The following is a 17,977-nucleotide window of genomic DNA, read 5'->3' on the forward strand; positions in this document are numbered from 1 at the left end:
TTAATTATCTATTTTATACATGTTAGTGTATACATGTCAATCCCAATCTCCCAATTCACCCCACCCCCACCGCCACTTGCCCCCTTGGTGTCTATACGTTTGTTCTCTACATCTGTGTATCTATTTCTGCCTTGCAAACCGGTTCATCTGTACTATTTTTCTAGATTCCACATATATGCATTAATATACGATATTTCTCTCTTTCTGACTTACTTCACTCTTTATGATAGTCTCTAGGTCCATCCACGTCTCTACAAACGACCCAATTTTTTTTTTTTTTTTTTTTTTTTTTTGCGGTACGCGGGCCTCTCACTGTTGTGGCCTCTCCCGTTGCGGAGCACAGGCTCCGGACGCGCAGGCTCAGCTGCCATGGCTCACGGGCCCAGCCGCTCCGTGGCATGTGGGATCTTCCCGGACCGGGGCACAAACCCGTGTCCCCTGCATCGGCAGGCGGACTCTCAACCACTGCACCACCCGGGAAGCCCAAAATGACCCAATTTTGTTCCTTTTTATGGCTGAGTAATATTCTATTGTATATATGTACCACATCTTCTTTATCCATTCTTCTTAGACTGTGTATTTTAATGCTGAGTTTGATAAAAAAAAAAAAAGGGCAGTAGTATAGAAATATGATAAGGAGTATAAAATAATTATAGTAAACACTGCATGGCATCTTTCAAAAAGTTTCATTTCTGTTTATTGCTGGTATAGATGGATGCTCATGATTTTTGCGTATTGACTTTTGTACCCAGAAACATTGCCAAACTCTCATATCCATCTCAACAGGCTCGGTACACATTCTTTTGAATTTCCTACATATACTATTATGTCATTGTGATTTTTTTCCTTTCCAATCTATATATTTTATTTATTTTTCTTGCCTTACTCCACTATTTAGGACCTTAAGTACAATACTGAATAGAAGTGGAGATGGCAACACACTTATCATGTTCCCCATTTTAAAGGGACTGGTTGCGTATAATGTTTGCTGTAGGTTTTTGTAAATACCTTTTATCAAGGAAAATATTCCTAGTTTTCTATGTACTTCATCTGAATGGGTATTGAATTTTATCAAAGAATTTGTCTGCATCTACTGAGGTCATTATATGATTTTTCTCCTTTAATCCTTTAATGTGGTGAATTACATTAATTGATTTTTCTCATTTGAAATTAACCTTGTATTCTTGGGTAAACCAGTTTGGTTCTGATTATCATCTTGCCGGATTCAAATTGCTAAAATTTTGCCTGTGACTTTTCTGTCTATATTATGACCTGAAATTTTTTGTTTCTCACACTCTCTTCGTCAGATTTTGGTATAAGTTTATGCCAGCCTCATAAAATGATTTGAGAAATAATCCATCTTTTTCCATACTCTAGCTTGTGAGACACTGGAATTATTTATTACTTGAATGTCTGGTAGAAGTCACTGGTAAAACTGTTTCAGCCTGGATTTTTCTTTGCAGAAAATATTTAACAACAGATTCAAGTTCTTGAATGGTTATGAGTCTATTCTGGTTTTCTATTTCAGTTTTTTTTTTTAAATTTTATTTATTTATTTATTTTTGGCTGCATTGGGTCTTCATTGCTGCACACGGGCTTTCTCTAGTTGTGGCGAGTGGGGGCTACTCTTCGTTGCGGTGTGTGGGCCTCACACCACAGTGGCTTCTCTTGTTGCAGAGCACAGACTCTAGGCACGCGGGCTTCAGTAGTTGTGGCTCGCAGGCTCTAGAGTGCATGCTCAATAGTTGTGGTGCACGGGCCTAGTTGCTCCACGGCATGTGGGATCTTCCTGGACCAGGGATCGAACCCGTGTCCCCTGCGTTGGCAGATGGATTCTTAACCACTGCGCCACCAGGGAAGCCCTATTTCAGTTTTATTAACATATTTCTTGGAATTTTCCCACTTCATCTAAGTTTTCAAATTAATTGGCATAAAAATGTTCACAAATATGTCCTTGTAATTTCTGCATCATGTGTGATTATAAACTATATAGGAATATAGTTTATTCCTCACATTGTTTGTACCTTTTCTTTTTCCCTTTATCAGTTTTCACCAGAAGTTTGTAAAATGTATTAGTCTCTCACAAATCCAGTGTTTGGCTTAATTGGTCCTTTCTATTGTATGTTTGTTTTCAATTTTATTTTCTTATTTTATCTTATTTCCTTTCTTCTGTTTCATTGAACTTTATTTTGCCGTTCTTTTTCTAACTTTTTTGCTCTTTACACTTCCAAATATTTTCTAATGTAAGCTTTTTGGTCTAAATTTCCCTTTAACTACTTGTCTAGGTTTCCTCTCTTTAGCTTCCACATGTACTATTGAATATTTGTTACACAGCATTTAAATACTGTCACATTTTCATAACTATTTGTTCTTTGACCCAAAAGTTTCCAAACAAATGGGTTTTTCTAGTTTTGTTTTTTTTTTTTTAAACTGATTCTTGGCTTAATTGCATTGTGGTCAGAGAATATGCTCTGTATGATAGGAAATTTTCAAAATCTGTTGAGACTTGCTTTATGGCTCGATCTATGACCAACTTTAGTAAGGTTTCTGGGTGGGCTCAAAAATAATTTTTTCCTTACTCTATGATTTTGCACTTGGGGTCCCACCTTTATTGGGTCTCCCATTAAACTCCCCACTTAAAGCGGACCCTATGCTTTTACTTCCGTCCCCAAGACTCCCACGGCTGCAAAAACCAATATTCAGATTCACTAGATTCAGCAAATACCTTCCAGGCAAAAGCTGACCTTGGCCTCTGCTTACCTCTCCTGGGTTCTGGCCTCTACTCTGTCCTAGGGCTATTTCTTAACTTCTTGCCAGTTTTTGGATCCCTTCCAGAATTTTTTTTTTTTCAGAATATATTTTTAATATTTTACCCGGTATTTTTGTTGTTCTTTTCAGTGGAAGAGTTAGTCCAGACGCCTAGCCAAGCATATAACTAGAAATGGAAATCCTCTTCTATTTTTCATCATGTATTTATTGGACACCTACTATGTTTGGAATAAGCGCTATAGTTGTGATCTGTACAAGGTAGACTAGTAGCATGAGAAAAAGAGATGCTGACTGGGGTAGGACAGTAGAGGAAACTAACAGGAGGTGGCGGGAAGGTGGTTAAAAACAAGCAGGCCTGGGGATGAAGCCCAGGATCTCAGCTTACTAGCTGTGAGGCCTGAGGCAAGTCACTCAACCTCTCTGTGCCTTCATCTATAAATTGGTATTAACAATAGCAGCTACCTCATAGCTTTGTAGTTAGAATTACTAGGAAGCTAAGGAGTGATGGCTCAGAAAATGCTAACTAGCCTGTGTTCTCATAGAAGAGATGCAAAAACTGGGAACAACAAAGTTATTTCTCTACGACTTAATCCCCTCCCCTGGGAGCTGCCAGACGGAGGGCATAGGACCACCTCCCTTCCAACTCCAGGCTTGGGAGACTGGATTCTTATTCTAGGGAAAATCCTTCACTCTTCTGGATTCCCTCAAAGAAACCCCTTCTCACCAGCCCTCTCCCTCCTGAGTTAGATTGCTTCCTCAAGGAGTTTAGAGTGTTGGAAATTAAAAGACAGGAAGGAAATGGCTTGCAGGCAACTTCTGCTTTTCAGAAGTTCCTGGAGACAAGCAGAATGCCTGTGTGCATTCTTATAAGGGGGGGTGGAGAGAGGGGGAAATGTATGGAGAAAAATGGAAGTTCATATTTTAAAAACTAGCCCGGGGCTTCCCTGGTGGCGCAGTGGTTAAAAATCCACCTGCCAATGCAGGGGACACGGGTTTGAGCCCTGGTCCAGGAAGATCCCACATTGCCGTGGAGCAACTAGGCCTGTGCACCACAACTACTGAGTCTGCACTCTAGAGCCTGCGAGCCACAACTAGTGAGCCCTTGTGCACAACTACTGAAGCCCATGTGCCTAGAGCCTGTGCTGTGCAACAAGAGAAGCCACCGCAATGAAAAGCCAGCGCACCACAACTAGAGAAAGCCTGTGTGCAGCAACGAAGACCCAGCGCAGCCAAAAAAAAAAAAAAACAACAAAAACCTAGCCTGGTTCAAAAGGGGTGGCTAAAGCACACCAGCTAGACGGAGGAGAGAAGAATGAAGAGAAGAAGAGTACCCTGTATGCCCTGCTAGGGAACTTGGGTATTTTCCTCTGGGCAGTGGATTGCTGATAACTGGTACCATGGTCAGATCTGCAATTCAGGATGGAGGGTGCTTCGAACTGCTCAGGAACTGAGAGCAGAGAGACCAACTTGAATATGCCCCCAGTGGATCCTCAGAGATGTGGTGAGGGTGGGCCTGATGGCTAGAGGATGAGGCCTCATGCTGTGCAGCTGTGGATGCCCTTGAAGGCAGCCAACACGGTAGCTCTGCAGAGGGCTCTGGAGAGTAGAAATGACGAGACGTGGTGGACATGGAAGGGGAGAGGAAGGAAATGAGACTCCTTCCTAGGTTTCTGGCAAAGATGACTACATGGATGATGGTGCAATTAGCCAAGATAGGAGATTCAGGAGGAACACATTTGATGAAAAAAACACAATGGACCTGAATTTGGCGTCAACGCGGGCCATGCTGGTGGAGGTGTCTAAAGCCTCTGAACAGTCATGGGGCCCTCTGGGTTCTGGCTGATGCGAGGAGGAAGGAGTTTCCAGAAGGAAGTCGTGGTCAATAGCATCTTATTCTAGAGATTGTGAGGGAGGGCCTGAAAGGGTCCACTGCATTTGGCAACCAGAAGTTTGTTGGTGACTCTGGCCTGAGGAACGTCAGGGGCGGAGGAGAAACGAAGGCTGTGAAGAAATGAAAAAGGGGGGCCTCCTCTTTCCAGGGAGCTTGGCTGGGGAGTGAAGCTGGCAGAAAAGTTGATGGCCTGGGGACAAGAAAGTCTGCTACTTCTTCTCCTGCTTCTCCTCCACCCCGGGCCCCTCGCGGCTCCCTGGTGGGAGACGGCCTGAGCCTGCTAACGCTGAGGGGTGAGTCCAGAGTTGGGGGAAGGGACACGGAGCGGAAGGGGGTGGGGTCACTACAGGTGAAGGAAGAGTTTCCTTCCTCCTACATTCCAGTGGACTCAGTGGGAATCCGGGGCTCCCCACACACTTCTTAGGTGTCAGGGGAAGGGAGTGAAGGCCTATCGTGCAACAGGTATTTCATGAGTCTCTGTTTTGCTTAGGGGGTGGTGTAAAGCAGGTAGACACCAGAGAATGAGAAAATCGTAGACACCTGAACCAATCATTCAGCTGAGGGATCAAATCTCAGGTGGGTTTGGAGGAAGGGAGGATGTCTAAGGCTTCCTGAATGATGAAAGGAAGGAAGGAAGCCTGGCAGAATAGTTCCTTCCCAAGGCAGGAGGTAGTGAAAATAGCCTGAAAGAAACAGGAAAAATCCAAGTGGGAAAAATGGAAAGAAAAAAAAAAAGCAAACAGCAACAGCACGCTCCGGGTCCCAGACGCTAAGCTAAATTAGGCACTTTACATGTAATGGTGTGCAGTCCTCAAGACAATCCCGTGGGAAAGTCATTACTGTTTCCATTCTATTGATGTAGAAACTGAGGATCCAGCTATTTTTCTCGCTTTAATTCCACTTCTCCAGAGCAGAGTGAAATGCTCTGAAATATGAAGGGGGAAGTCCAGTCCTTGTCTTTGAGAATTTTTTTCTGCTCGTGAAGCCAGGTGAAAGGCACCGAAGAGGAAAATTCTACTAGTGACCTTGGGCCTAGGAAACCACCTTCGTTTCCCCTGGGCCTCGGTTTAGGATGGGGCAAAGCTTGGCTGAGTGCTTGAGAAAGGCAGAAGGAACTTGGATGAGGAAGTGGTTGCCCGGGTTCCTTCTGCAGAACCAGCCCGGGGGCCCCTATGGCAGGGCGCTGGTCCCCCGGTCGCAGCACAGCCCAGTCACACCACAGTCCATCTCTGGGAAGAGACTGTGCTGCGGCTGGCTCGGCACGCAGGAGCTTTATATAAATGCCTATTTTTCAGTATCCTCAAAGGTATCATCCACAGGACGCGTATTGAGAAATTAATGGCATTTGGAAGGAACACATGTACTTCCATCCATAACTTTCAATAGCGGCAAAAGCAGCAAAGAGATCAAAACCAGTGTGCAACAATAATATACAGCCCTGGCAATCCATTTCTTTAAACAGTATATTTTTAAAAGGGGATGTGTAGTAGGACTTGGGGTGGGGGTGGGGGGGAGAAAGTAAGCAAAGAAGCAGATGCGCTACTGGTGATCAAAAGTGGATTATAAAACATTCATGCCGTGAGCATTTTTTGCACTTTAATATTTCTTTTTCGGTAATTGGGCTCTTAAGATCCACGTGACCCGCCGCGGTTGCCATGGGGACCAGAAGAAACTTGATTGCGGAAAAGTAACGTTCGGGTTGCAGCAAGCACTCGAAAGGCCGGGGCCTTCCCGGGAGCGCGGTAGATGGGCAGCGCGGCGGCGCGCGGGGCGGCTGAGCAGGAGGGAGTCCGCCGGGCGGCGCGCGGCCGGGAGCTGGCGGCGGAGCGCGGCGTCACGTGGCGGGGAGGGGCCTGCGCACCGCCCGCTGCCGCCGCTGCCGCCGCCGCGCCGCGCCGTGCCGTGCCGTGTCCCATTCATGAGGGCCGCCCGGCTCGACTGCGGCCCAAGCGGCTCCCGAGGCAGCGGCGGCGGCGGGCGCCCGGGCCCCGCGCGCGCCCCCGGCCGGCCCCGCCTCCTCGGCCGCCCGCGAGCGCGCCCAGCCGGGCCGGTCCTCATCGTCGCCGTTCGGTCGCCGCTTGCCTTCGGCCGCCTGCGGGCGCCAGCGCGGGGCGGGAGCAGAGTCGCTGCAGGTAAGCGGCGGTGCCGGGCCGGGGTCCTCGGCGGCGGGGTCTCCAGCGCGGCGCGGGCGCCGGGCCGCCCGGCAGAGGCCGGGACCCTCGGGCCCGCGCTGGCCGAGCCCCCTGCTCGCGCCCCGCCGCCGGCGTCATCTAGAAACACGGACTCGCGGGGTGGGCTGGGGGGTCGCGGCGGGCGGGGAGACTGAAAAATTTGGTGCCCCCGCCGCGCGAGCGGAGGGTCACTTCAGACCCCCTCCTCCTGGCTCTGCGGTGCGGAAGCTGGAGCTGCGGCCCCGGAGACGCTCGGCCCAGCGGGTCCCGGTGAGGGAAGCGCCGCCGGAGGCCGCGTTTCCATTCAGCTCCCGGGCCTGGGGGAGGGGGCCCGGCACGTGATACGCATCGCGGCGGGGGCCCGGGAAGTTGCTGTTATTCCTCTGCGGCCGTTCGTTTGCCCGGCGTCTCCGCCTCAGGGCTGTAGACGGGATCCCCAGTGTGAGTAGTTTTTCACCTCCCAAACCCCCTCCCCTCTGCACATCTTAATCTGTGTCGAACATGTTAAGGTACAGTTGATGCTGAGGGTTGCTCTCTCAACTTCTAACCCCGCGGGTCATCGTTTCTCCCCCCGCCCGGACAAACTGAGACTGTTCTCATTGAAAACTAGGGATGTCGTTTGGAAGGCACACTTACGAAAAACAGGACCAGAAAGATCATCCTTCCTTTCAGAAAGTGTTGGAACTCTGAATATTTGGAAATGTTAAGAATTACTTAACAAACCGCTAGGCTGATTTAAAATGCACGTTTGGGGATTATTTTTCCATACCTTTTTTTTTTCTTCTTCCTTTTCCCTAACTGAAAAATTGTCTCTTGCCTTGGTGTCACGCCAGGCCCTGTTGAAGATGCTTGGTAAGCGCTACTGGTTATTAAAACTTGGCCTGGCTAGTTTGTAATGCTTTGAACAACACAAAGTCAGTTTTGAAATATATTTTGAAGAATTTACAAGTTAATTAGTGCCCCCCTAATGGCTTATATGTCGATGGTTTGATACTGATTGTGCTCAGCGGTTTCAGATTGAAAAGTGCGGCAGGTGTGGCAGGTGTAGCAGAGGTGGGAGCGGCGGGGGAAGGATTCGAGTAATGTAGCCCTCGGTGGCTGGTCCCCTAGTGCAGCATCCTCTTTGCCCGAAGGGCAGTTACCCTCAGGTCATACTCGGCCAGAGTATGAGAAGCAGGCCCAAGGACACGTGTGGAAGAGCATTGGACGGTGTGGGTGGCTGCTTCCCTCCACTTACATGTGGTGGTGATGTATCAGATTGCAGTATCTCCAGGCCCAGGTGTGGGTGGTGATGGCTGTAGAATGCTAGAAATGAGTTGGTAGGTGCTAATGATGGATGGCATGGTTGAGAACTAACAGAGAAGCTTTGTTTTGGAGGAACAGGAAAGGGGAGCATAGGAGAGCCATCCAAAACTACAGTGAAGCCACTGGGAAGAAGCACATAATAGGGTCAGCTGGGGCTCCGTGTCCTGTATTGTTACATTCTTATAGCCATAGAAGGTACTCCTCACCTGGACTGTCATGTTTTGGTTACTGACTGTGTTGTCTCCTGCGCTAGACCGAGTCCTTGAAGGCCAGACTCATAGCTGCCGGCACCCAGCGCAGAGCCAGCTGTTAGAAGAGACCCCTGCGGAGGTCTGTAGAATGAAGGTAGGAAGCAGCAGGCAGTGTGACCCGAGGGCCAGTTCACTCAGCTGTCCTGAATTGTGAGCTTTGGATGAATAATCCTGGCAGTGCCACTCACTAGAGGTGGTAGAAGGTTAAGTTAAGCTGACGAGCATTGCAGTGAACATTTTGCAATGTTTAGTTTAAATATTAATATCGAGTTTAAATATAGCTTGGTTCTCTGTGTCGACAGCTATTTCTCCTGGGTGTGTGTGTCTTCATATAGGCATTTCCTCATATGTGACAGCGCGGGGACACTGGGCTTGTCTTGTTAGGAAGTAGAATGAGCTGCCTCCCGTGGGTGCTTCGCAGCCTGTCCGGAAGTTTCCCTTTAAGTCTGAGTTAAGTCTGCCCGCCTTTAATTTAAATCCTTTCCTTTCTGATGGGACCCCAGCGGCTGTCACTGCGTGTGTATGTGTGTGCACATTGAGTTTCTCATCAATCGCTGGGCAGTGGTTTGAGACCTTTATTTTGAAAGCCTGTTTTGATCTTATTCCCTTCATTTAGAAGTAGGTTTTCTTTCTGGCTGAGCCCCAGAGTTCTCTGACCTCTCATTTGCCTTCTTAATGATGAGACGGCTCACAGGTTGGCAAGCAGAGCCATCGGTTGGCAGAATCCTATATAAATGATGTCTTACTAAAACTTTGAGGATAGTTCCCACAGGCTGGAGCAGTAAGCTTTATGGCTATATTTTGGTAATACGGTATCTGAATAAGAAGTCGTCTTGGCGACTTTGCTGGCTATTAGCTCTGATTTTTGGAATCCACCTTCCCTGCCTTGGGCTTGATTCTTTATTTTAGTAACACACTGTTACTACCACTAAACACTTTACATGTGTGGCGTCCTGTAGTCTAGGATAATAATGGAGAAGTTGCTCACCCCCAGGGTCCAGGTGAAGTCACTTGGTATCTCTGTGAGTCCGTGGCAGCCTGTGTGGTGTGGCCACTCGAGCCTCTGCGGTGCTCCTCTCAGCCGCCCTGACTGACAACAGGAAGCTGGGCCCAGGTGGTCTGGCCCTGCTGTGGAACCCTGGGACTGGAGGATTCTGCCCAAAGTTTCCATTCCGTCAAGAGGGAAGGAGAAGGAAAAAAGAATCCACTAGGAGATAAACGGTGCTGCGATGCAAGATAAAGCCCTTAGTGTGACTTTGGGATTAGAATGATGACGCAGCACACATTTTTTCTTATTTGATTCACTGATGATAGTTTAGAATCTTTTTCCTCTGAAGGCTTTGAATGCTAAGTTTCAGTGCTGCTGTTTGTCAGTTAGATTGGTGTTAAAAATTGCTACAAGGAAGTGAGGAAGGAAGGAGCCAGAGTTCATTCCCCCTTGTAAAGCGTGGCGCTGCGGTTGCAGCATCAGATCCTTTTCCTGCCTTCATCGCACGTCTGTACAAGGAGGGTGTGGCCAAAAGGCAAGGGGTTTATGTGTTGTGAGGAGTGGGACCTTTTAAAATTATTTTTAGGTTATTTAGGTCAAATGTATAATTTGAGAGACTACTAGAAGGTGATCTTTTAAAAAGCCATTTGGAATGTGCTGCCTGTTTTTGTAATCTCAGAATTTAGAACTTTATTATGTGGTGTTTGTGTCTATCTGCAGTGTCATATATTTTAAACATGAACTATCCAAGTAAGGCTTTCCTACTTCTTTGGAGGAGAAACATTGGCTTCCAGAAAAGCACTCCTTGTAGAGTCTGGGTAGCTGGTGGATCGCCTTCAACTGACTTTTTGGCATATTTGGACAGTTTCGAAAGTCTTTACTTCTGTAGTTAACTTTATGAAGAGTAACTGCGTTTGTTGCCTTTATCTCATTTCATATCCTTATTTTTTGTACCAATTCCCTTCACTTTATTGTTTAGTTATAGGTAAATTTGTCTGAACTGTCTCAACTTATTTTTTTCAACCAGGCAGAGTATAAGTAAAATTCAAAGTGGTTTACAAATTCTAAGTTGTTTTCAACTTCAAGCATCTTTTTCATCTTTCCTGTTCATGAATCTGCAATGGTCTGTTCTCGCCTATTTTAGCAAATCTGAGTTTCCCTGTGCTCTCAGTTCAGTTTTTTCCCAGCGGTCTCCACCTGTGTATTCAGTCCTCAAGACTCACTTCCCTTGATCAGCTGCAGGAGGCAAACCCTTCACAGTGTTGATGATGTGGTTGCTGCTTTGCTTGTTCTGTGCTGCATTGTGTTTGCTCTCAAGTCACCTGGGGCTTTCCTCTAGCCTTAACCAGGATTAGAGGAAATAACGACTGTCTCCTTAATTTTCAGACACTCCCTGCGACCAATTTGCCTCCTTTGCTCTGTAAATGTTGAACCGAGGGCCGGAGTAGGAGAGACAGATAGTGTTGGGTGGAATAAGAAGCCAGCCTTAAAGGTTTGTCAGATTCTAGTAGAGAAAGGACAGCTTGAGGAGGCGGAGGAACATTTAAACATGGGCACTGTTGGGGGACGGTTGTGGGGACTGGATCTGTAAATTTAAAAGTCTCTGTGAAGGGGAAAGAGGGGAAGGGTCGGGCCCTCACAGGTTGATGAGCAGGAGGAATCGGATGGAGGGAGCCTGAGCGGCTGTGCAGACCTGGTACTTGCAGGGCATTGGGGGCTTTGAAGGTCTGTTGTGCTTTCTCCTATTATTTTGATTTTTAACTTTTTGGTCATTTGTTAATTTGTTGTATGTTTTACGTAACATTATAGGGAGTGTAAAGGAACATGGATTTGAAAAGTTTAAGAAACATGATTAGAGTCCCTAATATTTCAAAGAGAAGAGGTACCATTATCTAGGTTTAAAAATTATTTGGTTTTGGTGGTTATAATTAAGTAGTTATGGACAAAGAGGAGAAGCTGAGGATGGGGAAAGCATCCTTCAGAAACTCTAAGGCTGGAACTAGTGACTTTCCTGCAAGAAGGAAGATAGGTGTATGGTACCAAGTCACACCTTTAGTGACTGATTGAATTTCTGCATTTACCTATTTCTGAAATATAATGGAAGGGAGGGTTTAACCCATCTGTTTTTAAATCTGTAGTAGGATGTTTTCTTTTTTATAGAGAAAGTATCTTAATTATAAACAAAAACGTTCATTGGTTAATCTGGAATTGAAATCTACCTAAAAGCCTTTTTTCTACCTCTGAATAAACAAACGGGAGTTGTACAACGGCCAGGATGGTTCTCATCTGTTCAGTTCATGATGATGTGACATTTCTGGCTCCCGGCAAGATAGGTGTGTCCTGCTGTACTAGAGACGTGCTGTTTCATTCATTCTAAAAGAGAGGCCCTTCAAAGGTAGGAGCTATTCAATATAAAATCATCTGTTAATTTTATTGTGTGATTTTGTATTGTTATCAACTGTGAGACAGCAGAACCATCAGACAGTTCATGTGAATTAAGAAATCTGAGTTGCTGCTCCCGGATGTGATATGGTACTTCCCCCAAAGGTTGAGTCGTAGGTCTGTGATCCTTGTAAAGTGATGCGTCTTTTTTCTGAACCAGCCTAAGTCCAGGAATGCTTGGGCTTACAGCAGACCCGTAGGGAATATACTTTTTGTTTCCTTTAAGATTCTGTGTGAATATACTTTTTGCTTCTTTAGGATTCTACGTGTCATTATTTTTTTCTTTGTAAAACATTCCAAAGCATCTGCCCACATATTATATTTCTTTAAAATTTCAACAGTTTGCTGGATGAATTTCGAATAATGTTAACAGTCATCTCTACATATGACCTACACAGAGACAGGCCTTATTCAGGGAAGTATCACTTAAGAGAGAAAGCTCTCTGTTTTATCATTTAAAATGTGTGTTAAACAAATACCTTTTGAGAAAGGACTGATCTTTTGTTGCAGGGTTTTCTCACTGGCTCAGCCAATTAAAAAAACTTGCCTAAGTAATGTTATTTGAAAAGTAAGAATTTGGAATTTGGGGGTCTTTAAAAGATAGCTACTGAGACTCTTGGTCTGTAAAATGGTGCTGATGCCTACTTTTTAGGAACACTGAATTTCTAGGAGGTGTTTGATGTTTGTGAAAGGTTGCCATTACTGTTGCAGTTACATGATTGAACACTTTCTTTGCGTGAGGGCTTGTGGTTTACACAAATTATCTCAAGAGCCACAATGACCCTGCAAGATGGAGATAGTAGTCCCATTTTCTAGGTGATGCTGGTGGGGTTGAAAGAGCTTTGCTGAAGGCTCGCAGCTTTGTGGTGGCGTTGCCCTGACTCCATCACCACCAGACTGCCCAAGGACCGTAAGGATTCTCCTGCGTCTCCTTGACGTCAATTTTAGGGTTTTGTTTTGACTTGATCAGGTAGAACTGGAGAACTTATTCTTAGTGTCAGCATCTGTAAACTGCTAGAAAGATAGCACCTGCTCTATAGGAGGCTTGGGTTTCTCTGAATCATTTATATGTGCAAAACCAACTGTGCCAGGGCGAGAAAAGCCAGCGGAGGGAACAGTGGAGGTGATGCCCCCCCCGCCCCCCACCCCGGGCGGCTCTGGAACGAATTGGATGATGTGAAGCTGATTTCCCTCTGCCCGCTTCCACAGCGTGATCACATTGCTATGATGAGTCAGGACAGAGTGTTTAAAACGGGGCCCCTAAACGCTGGCTAAATATTGCTCTCAGCTGAGCCTGAGAGGAAGGTGGTTCTATTTAGTGTTGAGAAGGAGAGCTGGGCTCAGCCATATAGTTTGTCAGACTCCAAACCCACCCCTTCTTGAAGGATCTTCCCAGGTACCTTTGACTGCTGATTTAAGGAGCGTCCTCTGTGACCCCTGGTTACCTGGGACTGGACCACGCATAGCAGCACTGAGGTCCAACATTCCGGAGTTGGACGGAGCTTCCAGCTTCCTCCTCCATATAGGAGCCTCGTTCCCCCTCCACCCATGGGGGCAGCTGGCTGAAACCCCTGATGTTGTTGAGTACCTGAGTTTGAGTTTTTGTGAACTGGTGCTCTCGTCACTGTATCATTTGACTCACTTGCCAACTACATCTGCAGAAAGATTCTAATGGAGGTTTTGTTTTGTTTTGTTGGCTGCGGTGGGTTGTCGTTGCCGCATGTGGGCTTTCTCTAGTTGCAGCAGGTGGGGGCTACTCTTCGTTGCGGGCTGCTCTCATTGCAGTGGCTTCTCCTTGCGGAGCACGGGCTCTAGGTGCACAGGCTTCGGTAGTTGTGGCACGCAGGCTTAGTAGTTGTGGCACATGGGCTCTAGAGCGCAGGCTCCGTAGTTGTGGTGCACGGGCTTAGTTGCCCTGCAGCGTGTGGGATCTTCCCGGACCAGGGATCGAACCTTGGCCCCTACATTGACAGGCAGATTCTTAACCACTGCGCCACCAAGGAAGTCCTCTACGGAGCTTTAATGGTGTTTTATTTACTGTGAATAAATTAATGACTTGGGATTTATCAGTTCTTCAGTGCAGGGGAACTTCCCATTAAACAGAAATACATTCATAGACCTTCAGGAATTTCCAAGTCCTGGAACACACTTTTGGTGTTCAGTTTACTCAGTTGTCTCATCTGTAACGTGGAGACCACAGTACCTTCTGCTGGGCTGATTCTGAGGGTTTGGGGAGGTTGTGTGTTAAACCAGAGCCTCAAGCCACCCCAAGGAGCAGAGGCAGGGTGGCAGGCTGGGAGCTCTGACTGGACAAGGGACACCAGCGTCTAGAGGCTCAGGGCAAAGGGCAGAAAGGCGAGTAGAACAGCCGCCTTGCCCTGAAGTAGCTTGTATTCTTGTAGGGGTATGCTGTTATTCTTGCCATAGAATGGAAAAGGGCTTTTGTGTTAGGACATTTTGCTGCTCCAAGCTGTGCAGGGAGGGATTGAGAAAGGAGTACTGTACACGGGGATTGAAAGGGAGCAAAGGAGCATCTGGGAGAGAGCTTCAGTGCTTACATGTTTAGCATGAGAATATGATGTTCAGTTGAAAGATGTTTATGTCTCAAAAATACTGCTTTCTGTGCTTGAAATTTCTTCCTTGACCCAGAACGTTTACCTTTATAGTGTCAAATAGGAAATATATTTTCGTGATTGAGCAGTTTTGTATGTGTCTTAGGCACTACGCATGTCTACAAATTTAAGCCTTGTGATTTTGGCTGTCGTTTTATCTCTGGCTGTATAAGTTTTGTTGTCCAGGCCTGCAGGTAGAGCCTTATTTTTGTAGTATCTAGAAAACAGAGCTGTCTTATGTATCTGGTATATATAGTGCAGGTGAATACTTAACTAAAACTTAACTAAAAGAAAAAAATTCTCTTGCTGACTAGTTTATCACGTCTCTAAGTAGTTGACATTTTTCTGCAAGCTCTAATCATTTTCAGAAAAGTTTCCTTAGATTATAAAGCTACATAAAATTTTATTCTCTACTAGTTGAAAACTACTAATATACCTGTGTTGTTAGGATAGCTGATCTTTTTTTTCATCTGCTGAATGTCATCCTTTTAAATGTTGGCTAAATCTTTTGCTGATATCCTTGCCATAGAATGGAAAAGTGCTTTTGTGTTAGGACATTTCCCTGCTCCAAGTGAATCAACTAGATAACTTGATAGGAACTTTGCTGTATTTATTTATTTAATAAATTTATTATTTATTTATTTATCTTTGGCTGCGCTGGGCCTTCGTTGCTGCGCGCGGGCTTTCTCTAGTTGTGGCGAGCTGGGGCTCCTCTTGGTTGCTGTGCGTAGGCTTCGCATTGCGGTGGCTTCTCTTGTGGAGCACAGGCTCTAGGCACGCGGGCTTCAGTAATTGTGGCACATGGGCTCAGTAGTTGTGGCTCGCAAGGTCTAGAGCGCAGGCTCAGTAATTGTGGTGCATGGGCTTAGTTGCTCCGCGACATGTGGGATCTTCGCGGACCAGGGCTTGAACCCGGGTCCCCTGCCTTGGCAGGCAGATTGTTTACTACTGTGCCACCAGGGAAGTCTGAACTTTGCTGTAGTTAAATTTCCTGGTTCATTTGTTTTGTCTTGTTAATGAGAGATACCTGAGTCTCAAATGGACCACAGGGCTGATGCTGAGAGTTGGAAGAGAGCTTTTCCTAATTAAAAGCAGAACAAAACAAAGCCCCACAGCTCGTATTTGCTGGGTATTTGCTTGTATTTGCTGGGTGTTTATTTTTCTTTTCTTTAGTAGTTTTCATTCCTGTGAATAAGATTCATTTTATAAGCCTGCATCACATAATAACTCTTTTCATCTTAAAACATTTTTAAGTTTTTTTTTTTAATGTATAGTTTAAAAATTCAAATGGGACTTTGAGGTATGCGGTGAAAAGCACGAGAGTCTCTTCCTCAGGGCTGTTGACTGCTTCTTAGAAGCAGCTCCTTCAACTCTTTTACCTGTTTCTTGTGGGACTTGATTCCATGCTTGTTAGTTGTCATGTTGGCTTGTGTGTCAGGCCCCCAATTTCCGACAGAGCTCCAGACCCCTCGCCTGGTCTCCGTGACCCTCGCCTGCCTTGGGTCCCTGTGTCGGGTCCGTTTCCCACTTCTCCTTCGGCCTCCTGGTCCTGCTGGGCGTGGAGGAAAGCTTCACCGGAGGGCAAGTCCATAAGGTTTACGCATCTGGAAATGTGTTCTAGCCTCGTCCTTCATCGGGAGGCTGGCTGTAGAATGCTAGAGCGGAAATACTTTTCCTTTAGAATTTTGAATTGTTACTGTTGAGAAGTCCCAAACTTTTAAATGCCCGTGTCTCCCCCTCCCCGCCCCTCTTCCCGTCCTCTCCCCTCTCCAGGTGCTCTCGCCTGCTCTTTCTCCTCATGATCCCCAGCCCTGGTGGTGGCTGCGCTGGGCTGGGTGTGATGGGGCCCCGCGGCCCCGCCCTGGTGGCTTGAGAGCGTGTCTGTCCCCTGGTCTCGGTGGGTCAGAGGCCGGGAGGACACCCAGGGTAGTGGGCGCCCCTCGGCCTGTGTGGCTTCACCCCCCGCAGAGCTCCCTGCAGCCACGCATCCTCTGCCCGAGCCCCGCGCGGTGTCTCTGAACCTTTCCCTCCAGGACACCGCGGGGCCCTGGACACCATCCACGGCTCCTCCCACCGTGACGGCCTTCTGTGGAGCCCGGCAGGGCGGCTGCCGCTTCTCCGCTGTGCTGGGCCCCATGGGAACGTTCAGTTTGGAAAATTGTGGCTTTGACTCGGAAATTTTCTTATAGTTGTCATGGTTTTTGACATCTCTCCACCGAGGAGGGCTTTTGAGCCCTTACTGTCTAGTCCTCCTTTTTTTCTCCATCCGTCTTTCATCTTTCAAAAACTTGACCTCTTCCATTTCCTCTAAACGTTCTCCTCGTACTTAACAGTTACTCCTGTTACATTTCTTTCCTGTTGTGTTGGTGAGTGGATTCGTTTGCTAGGGCCACCGTCACAAAGTGCCACAAACGGATGCATTAAATAACAGATGTGTTGTCTCAGAGTTCTGGAGGCAGCAAGTCTGAGGTCGAGGTGTCAGTGGGGCCGGTTCCTTGAGGGCCGCTCTCGGTTAGCTGGTGACATTGGGCACTCCTTGTAGGTGGCAGCACCTGGAGCACTGTCTCACGTTCTCACGGCGTTCTCCCCGTGTGTGTGTCTGTTTGTCTTTGTCCAGATATCCCCTTTTTATAAGGGAGCCAGTCATTGGTTTAGGGCCCGCCCTAATGACCTCATTTTAACTCAGTTACCTCTGTAAAGATCCTATTTCCGAATAAGGTCGCCTGCTGAGGCGTTGAGGGTGAGAACGTCAGCTTACTCTGGGGGCACAGTTCAGCTCCTTAACAGTGAGTTTCAAGAGGGAATGAAGATAAAGTGTGTAATGTCCTTTGTGTCAACAGAATGTCTAGTTATTATAACATTTTAAAAGACGCTTTTAGTCCCATCCGTCTTCACCAAGGTCAGAAAGCAGCTCTGAGGAAGCAATTTTTAGATTACAACTGGAGATTTTTGTTCAGACTGTGTGACTGCTAAAATTTCCACTGGTTTCCTGAATGTTTTATAACGTAGTATCTGAGTCACCTCATTTTCTACTCTGGCTTTGTTTCTAAAGTAATTTGCAGGTTGGCAAAATGCCTAAAGAAAGAACAGCACCAGTGTCTTGTGAGAAAGTGAATCCTGAGTCCGTCCCGGTGTAGTTAGGTGAACAGTGTCGGCTGGGCCCTGGTGCTCTGGCTCCCATGTTAGTTAGCTGTGCTCTATTTCCTTTTCAGATGTGGCTGTTACCTGAAGTCACCCCTCCTGCCCTTCCTCCCGTACACTCTTTGACTTCCTTCATGATAGTTATCCCAGTCTAGAATTGTGTTTTTCATTTGTTGCCCCTCTCTCTCCTTAGCATTAGAATCTAAGTGCTGGGAGGGGAGGTACCTTGTCAGCCAAGTTCATGGCTTGATCGCAGCTCAGAATCGAACAGCGAACAGCACATCAAAGTAGATGCTGCTTTTAAACAGATCGATGTGTGAAACGGGCTTTATTTTCCAACATTTCAAATGTTGCCTCACTGACTCGCTGTGGCTCTTGGAAATCCTTCTCTCTCATCTTGCAGGAGC

General features: G+C 46.7%; 1 protein-coding gene across 2 annotated transcripts in view; it reads left to right on the top strand.

Annotated features, from left to right (window-relative positions):
- The first annotated feature begins 4,859 nt into the window (after nt 1–4,859).
- Nucleotides 4,860–17,977, top strand: part of LPIN2 (lipin 2) — an 84,861-nt gene continuing 71,743 nt past the window's right edge. The window contains exon 1 of one of the 2 annotated variants that reach the window (XM_019920783.3): nt 4,860–4,953. The gene's annotated coding sequence lies outside the window, so the exon portion shown is untranslated. Of the gene's footprint in view, nt 4,954–6,552; nt 6,793–17,977 lie in introns of those variants that run through there. The other variant, XM_019920785.3, reaches the window with a different exon arrangement.

The sequence above is a fragment of the Tursiops truncatus genome, chromosome 13, assembly GCF_011762595.2.
Source record: "Tursiops truncatus isolate mTurTru1 chromosome 13, mTurTru1.mat.Y, whole genome shotgun sequence".
Lineage (NCBI taxonomy): Eukaryota > Metazoa > Chordata > Mammalia > Artiodactyla > Delphinidae > Tursiops > Tursiops truncatus.